The following is a 7,325-nucleotide window of genomic DNA, read 5'->3' as shown; positions in this document are numbered from 1 at the left end:
TTGCACAGGCTCCTCCAAGGTGACACAGACATCGCATGGAATCACCAGCAGTCTCCTGGTACCCTTGTATATCTCCTTTCCTCTCACCAGCTGGTCCCAGGGACCAGGGCCAACCAAATCTGATGAGCTGCACCAGCTCTGGGAACATGTCTGTGATGGCAAGCAGTGCTCTGTGCATGGCCAAGGGATTTCTCCTTGGAGATGTGAGGAGAGCCCAGTGCAGACACCCCCACAGAGCAGTTCCCTCAGCACAGCACCGTTCCCTTTTTCTTCAAGTCAATGTCTCTCTCCCACACTGGAAAGGACTCTTAAAAATGATCAAAGGAGCCAGAAAGCTTTTGCAATTTCTCCTTTAAATGGAATTTTATAGAGCAATAAGAATCCCACACTTATTATTTAAAAAGAGGGCCCTATCAGCAATGGGGATTTGGTAATGAGTCGATTTGAGCATGTACTTGCTGACTGCCTGGGTGCCTTTACCCTCACCTCAGTGTGAGATTTTTAGTGCAATTAGTAGAAAATGTTTAACAGAAAATGTTCTTGCATCACAGTACCCCCTGGTTTGCTGCACTGCCTGCACCTTGCAGCCCACACGGGAAGACAGATGATGTCTGAAGGGGTTCGGACCCTATTTCTTGCCTCTCTCCACCAAGATGAAGCTCACAGCATCAGAGCAGTGCTGGGCTGTGCTGCTGTAGCACTTGCAGAGAGTGGCAGCATGCAGGGCAGAGTGGGGCTGTGAGAGGGTGCCTGGTCTGTCCTGATAACCAGGAGGGAGCAGCTTGGAAGACCCATGTCTGAGGTCACTTTCAATTCAAACACCTGGCGGGGCTGGCAGCAAAATGACAAAAATCTCTGTTTTCAGTGCTGGTATATTCCAGCCATGCCCACAGCCTGCCTCTGCTGCCAGAGAAAATGCAAACCACCCTTCCCAGCTCCTCAAACAACTGCCAGGGGGCCCGGGGTATTCTCCCATCCCAGCTTATGTCACTCACACATTGCATTTAAATGGAACCCTTTCTGTCTCCTTAACAAGAATGGCATCGCTTTGCTTATTGCCTATTAACTTGAGAGGTGAACACATCGGCCAGCAGAATCAGAAACATTTACCATGAAAAAGAAAAGCTGAAATCCCATTTTCTTCCCGCAGCTCAGTGGGAAACAGCCTGTCAGGGCCAGGCAGGGTTGTGAGTAGCTGTGTTTCCTAAGAGCCTCCTTCACAGACAGCACTTTCCAGCCACGTTGGAGACTCCCACTGGAGGCTCCTCAGGAAGGACAAGCACCTCAGAGCTGAGGGGCAAAGGGATAAACTACTCCATGTCTTCCCAGACTCCACCCCACTGTTCCCTTCCATCCACCCCACCCATGAATCCCCCCTCTTCTGAGGACAATGGCACCACACAGTCAAAGCCAGAGAAGGTCACACAACTGTCCAGGGACAACGACACAGGAGACCTCTGCTCCCTTTCCTCTTCTCCAATCACAGCCTGTTAGTTCTGGGGATTTGGGTTTCCATTAGTGCCTGTTTGGTGGCCTTTCTCCTTTACACTGGCATTTCCACGGCTGCTTAACTTCAGTGCATTTCATTAGCACAGAGGTTTCTGTCGATATTAGAAAGTCACTGTAATCATCAGGGGGATTTGCATGGCTGTTAGCCCAGGAGCTTCACTGTTTGCAAGTATTTTCAGCAGCATTTTTGCAGAAAAATGTGCCTTTGACATGCACCCTGTTGGTGGAGGCTCCACACTCTGCACTGGTGTGCTGCACTCCTGTCTCCTGGCAGTGGTGAAGATGCCAACCCCAGCCAGGAGCTGCTCATGCTCACCAGGATGTCCCATTCATCCTGGGACATCCTTGCCCCCTAAATTGTTCTGGGATGCTCAGGAGGATGCCCATGCCCATAGGGGTGACCATGCCCATGCCCACCAGTGCACCTGCACACACCATGGCAATGATATTCCCATCACCAAGGACTGCTGCCCCTTCCCTTGGAGCACACAGCCAGCTCATCCTCCCTCTGATCCATCGCTGTCACCCATCTCATTCCCCCAGCACCCATTTGTTCCTCATCCCTGCCTCCCTTGGCTGGTGTTTGGTGAGCTGCAGAGGTGGAAGGACATGGCAGGGCAGTGGGCAGTGGAGGTGAGCTCCCCTTCCCTTCCACTTCCCTGCACGCTTTGGGGCCGACCAGCCTTTGGCAGACAGTGCAGCTCTGTTTTGCATCACTGCTTTGAAAAGCCCTTGGAGAGAGCGGTGATTTATGAGAGGTTTCTTGTACAAGGGGAAATAAACCTCTGACCAGACCCGACTGAAATCCACACTGCTTCATTTTCTGTGGAATCAGGATTTTACCCCTATCTGAGGATTTTGCTTCTTTCCAAGAAAAACAGCCAGTGACTTTCTCATAAACAGCCGTGCTCTCTCCCTTTTCAAAAGCCAGGCTGGCGGGGAAGGGCTCCTTTCCCTGCCGGCCTGCGTGTCCCGGTCCTCACTCCTCCACACCGGAGCCCTGCGGTTCGCAAATCACCGCGTTTCCGACCAGCGCCGAAGCGAGAACATCTGCTGGGAAAGTCAACAGTAATTAATCGGCTTTTAACTGGGAGATAGAAAAGCAGCAGAGAAGCACAGCCCCCTTTAATGAGAATAAAAGGTGTTTAAGTTTAGAGGAGTGCAGAGGCGCCCCGGTTACTTTGTAATGTGATAAGGGGCTGGGAATTTAAACCAGAAATGGAGGGGCTAAGGGGGAGGGGGTTGTGGGTGCTCCGGCAAACCAGTGGAGCCTGGAAGGGAGATGGTGCCGAAGAGCTGCGGTTCCTGGAGCAAAGGGGTTCCAGGTGGGAGCAGGAGCAGCTCAGCCCCTGCCTTGCCCCCAGCTGTTGGGGGATGCTGAGGCTGCGGGGCTCGGGGGCTGCCGGCAGCCGGGTGATGCTGGAGCAGGACAGGAGGTGCTCAAGGACAGTGAGGGCAAGTCTGGGGGAGGGATGCTAGAGGTGGTGGCGGCAGTGTCAGCATTTCCTGTGTGTGACAGAGCCTGTGTGAGACTAGGTTTGTGGCTGGGCTGGGGGTGGCTCGGCAGAAACCCCTCACTGGCTTGGGGAGTTGAGTGTGGGTGCAAGGAATGTGCCTGGAATTTGACTTGGCTGAGCGGGAGAAGATCTCTGTGAGCTGCTGGAAGCTGAGACCTCGGCACCCTGGTAAAAATAGCACAGGGAGGGATGGAAGAGAAGGCAGCAAGGGGAAGGGAGGAGAAAGGTGATGCTGGGGGTGTTGGGGCTTTTGAGAGTGGAGGTGGAAAAATCCATGGGGGCCTGGGAGGGAGAGGCAGAAACTGCATCCAGGGATTGCTCTGCTTGCTCTGCATGGGCTGTGGGTCAAACAATGGTGAGAAAAGGGCACTGAGGCAGTACAAATTTTGAAGAAAAAGGGGACAGCTCTTTCTGGGAGAAAATAATTACCAAAGGCAGCTGTAGGTGTATAATTAAAATTATGATATATAAGTGCTAGTGCACTATACCCTCTGCAAAGGGATGGCACTGAAACTGTGAGGAACAGGGTAGTGTAGGAAGAAACTCAGTTAATTAGTTAAGCAGAGCTCTTTAGGAAGCGTTTCCTCAATTGCTTTTTCACCCCTATATTTCCGTAACTACCAAATGGTTTGTTGCTCATCCTTATGGTGAAATCTTCCCTGAGCCTGCCAAGGGAGGCTGCTCTGTGTGGAGCAAAAGGAGGGAAACCAAAGAGTTCTGCTGTGGATAGGAATATTCATGCAAAAGATTTTTAATTTCTTTGAAAAGCCTGATCTTTTAATTTTTTTTTTTCTTTCTGATGCAGAACCTTGGAGACTCCTTGTATTTAAATCACCTCACCATCACCCCATCTCACTTTTCCTGCTGGGGTCTGTTCCAATGTGCCCCTCGAGCTGTCCCTGAACAGGAGGGGTGTGCGTTCCTGGCACCCCCAAACCAGCCCTGAGCCCCAGCCCTGCCAGCACTCAGGGCTGCCGTAGCCCTGCCAGGGAAGCAGAGGGAGAGCATTACCCAGCCTCGCACAGGGGAAATGATATAATTGGAGCTGTTTGGATTTAGAAATTAAAATAATTTGAGTTTGCTCGGAAAGGTTCATGCAACGTCAGCTTCCATCAGGCGGATGAGAAGCAGAGGTGCCCCAGGAGTGAGCACTCTGACAGCTCTCCCAAATAACACCCGCTCTGCTGGGACTCCCTTTATTTGCCCTGCCCTCTTCGGGGTGACGGCAGGAGGGAGTTTCCTCCCACACTGGGGAAATCTGTGTGCCCTTTCCCAGAGTGAAGATGTCATCTCTCTTGTGAGCCCATTTAGCCCTGGCCATGCCACAGGGGAGAGACGCCATCCCACCTCCCTCGAGCCAAGGGAGTATCTTTCTCCTGGCCCCCAGGATTACCCTTCCTGCCCCAAAACCTCCAGGCAAGGCAGTAGTCAGTGTCCCCCTTGTGCTGCAAAGGGCCTGGCTAAACCCTGCCATGCCATTCATGATTTTGAGGGACCCTGACAGCTTTCAGAGTGCTGAGAGTGCAGGACAGATTCATTGAGAAATCCCAGCTAATCTCTTGTTTCCAGCCTCCTCCGGCTCCAGGGTTGTCTTCCAGATCTTCCCCTCCACCTACACTGAGGACACCTTCTCCCTGAGGTCCCTGCATCCTTCCAGGCTCATCACTCGCCCGGTTCCACCTGTGTTTCAAACCTTCCCAGTTCCTGTTGTGTTATTGCCTGTTTGCAGTGTGACCTAATTAAGCATCATCTGCAAATACAATTACTTTGCCATTTATCTTCTTGATCATTAATTTTCATCCCAAACAAGACCAAACCTAGTGCTGGTTCCTCCACTGGCTGCTGTGCCATGGGGGCTCCTCAGCCAGCCTTGCTTTGGAACCAGTTAATTCTCTAGGAATTGTCTACGAGACCCAGGACGAAATGCTGTGTGTCCTGCCAGGCTTTATCCACCAGTGCCTGCCTCTAGAGAGGGTGCAAAGCCCTGTAAAATACCAACCGGCTTTGACTGCCCTGGTTTGTCCTTTAATAAATTCATCCTTGGAATTGCTTGTGGCTTTGCTCTCCTTTGAGAGCATCAAATGCCTTTTCCTTAATCCCCAATTTTTTTGGCATTCCTTGTCTGGCAGATGAAACAAATTTCCTGGCTACTAATTGTCAGCCTTCTTTTCCAGTCTCTTCCTTTTATTTTTCTTTTAAAATTTGTTTGTGTTTATTTCCTTCTCTGGCAGTTCCCACCATTCCCCCCGCCCCCTCCCCCGCCCAAGCCCTTCACTGATTTGTTACGCCAGCTCAGAATTTGGCCAGCTGCAATTTTATTTTCAGTGCTGGTGGTGGGTTTTAAATTGGTGGAGGCTCACTAAGTCCGTTAGAGAATTCCCTTAATAATTCAGAATGCATGTTGTTCACCCCAGCTGATTTGTGCACATTAGGCTTGTCAGGGCTTCCCTTGCGTACTTTTTATCAGTAAGTGTATTTACACGGTCTTCATTAGTTCCTAATTGACCATGCCTCTTCTCTTTAGTTATCACCTTAAAGAGCAATCTAAAAAAGCAATTCAACAACAGCCATTTTAAAGCTCTTCATTCCTTCCAGTCCCTTTCTCATTTATTATTATCTGTCTCTCTAGTGCCTCTTTTCCCCAATGTTTTTCAAAGCTCTTCATATTCCCTGGAACACTTTGTAAGTTCCAACTTATTCCACTGGTCAGCTGCTGCCTCTGTGGCTTCACTCACTTCATGCCCCTGCTTTTGGTGCTTCCCAGCTCCTCACTGACCATGCTTGTTCTGGGATTTCTCAGCCCCAGAATGAGGTATTTGGCAGAGGGATTTCTTATTCCATCTACAGGCATCAGGGAATGAGGACTGCTGCCACCTCTTCCAGTGTCCTTTGCTCCCATCCTGCATCTCCTCCTGGTCCCACTGGCCATGGGGCTGATCCTGGCCCAAGGCATATCTTCCCTCCTGCCACAGCAACTGCTGCTCTTTCCCAGCTGTCCTCGCACTTCTGTAATTCACTGCAGCAAATCCTTCTGTCCAAGGTCAGTCACACGTTGTGCAAAACCCAGCATCTTTATCTGCAGCTTTTGGGTTTTTCCAGTGGTGCACTCTCTGAACGTCTCTCATCCCCTTCCTCATGTGCCCTGCCCACTGCCTGTCTCTAATTTCCCTCCCCTCCTGCTGCACCATAATTTTGCAGGCTGGGGGACTGGAACTAAACAAGTCTTCCCCTGATTTATTCATACACTCATAGGCTTTAAGGCCAGGAGAAACTCTTAGCTCACTTAGCCCAACCTCCTGCCTATTACAGGCCATTAAACCTCATCCGGTTATCCCTGTACCAAGCTCCACCATTTGTTTGGCTGAAATGTGTCTTTTTGGAAAGGCCCCAGTCTGGATGTGAAGACAGCTTTATATAATAGTATTTTCTATTAGACCCTTTATATATTCTATAATGTTTTATTTGGGGTTTGAATGCTGGTGCATTATGCACAGATGCATTTGGGGGAACGTCTGCAGCGATATTCAGGCATTTTCTTTTCCACCTCAGCTGTGTTCAAACCATTTGCTGTGCACATGAATAGTCCAGGACATCCCCACGCCAGGCACTGGGAAAGCAGCGCTGTCCCCTGCAGTGGGACCCAGCTGTGACAGCGGCCACCTTGTGCCCTGCACCGTGTTCACTGCCCTACATAAACCCACCCCAAAGAGTTTGCAAGTTTTCATGGTTTAACTCTGACTTCCCAGCCCTGGTGAAGAGGAAGACAAGCCTGGTTCTGGTGGAGATCTCCAGGCACTCCATGGTTTAATGTTTTCTTTCTCTTCTCTCTTTGAAAACTGGTATTTTCCTTTTTTTTTTTTTTTCTTCCCTGTGTTTTGTCTTCTGTGGCTTATGTTCCTTGACATGTTGGCTGGTTTTGATCTTTATTCTCTTTCTGCATTGCAAAATTGTCAGCTGTGTAACCTAGAAACGGGGCTGGCTGAATGATGGGTTTGCAAATAATGTTTGTTAGAAGTTTATCTCTCTCTAGTTTGTGAATCACGCATGCCCCAAACCTGGTTTCAGGGGAAGTGCTTGTAAGTTGCCACCAGCCAGCTGGGAAAATAGGGGTTCCTCCCAGTTCCCACATCGATTTCCTCCAGGACTTGGTGCAAATCTCATCATCCTCCTCCTTCACAGAACTTCTGCCTTTCCAAGTCAAACACAGATGTCTCCTATTCCCTTTTTCTTTGGGTTTTTTAGCAGGAGAGCCACAGACTGGCATGGCTCTCTGCACTGCACCTCTGGGGCCTGAAGGCA

This window comes from Prinia subflava, chromosome 11 (assembly GCF_021018805.1).
Source record: "Prinia subflava isolate CZ2003 ecotype Zambia chromosome 11, Cam_Psub_1.2, whole genome shotgun sequence".
NCBI lineage: Eukaryota > Metazoa > Chordata > Aves > Passeriformes > Cisticolidae > Prinia > Prinia subflava.
This window is presented reverse-complemented; position numbering follows the sequence as displayed.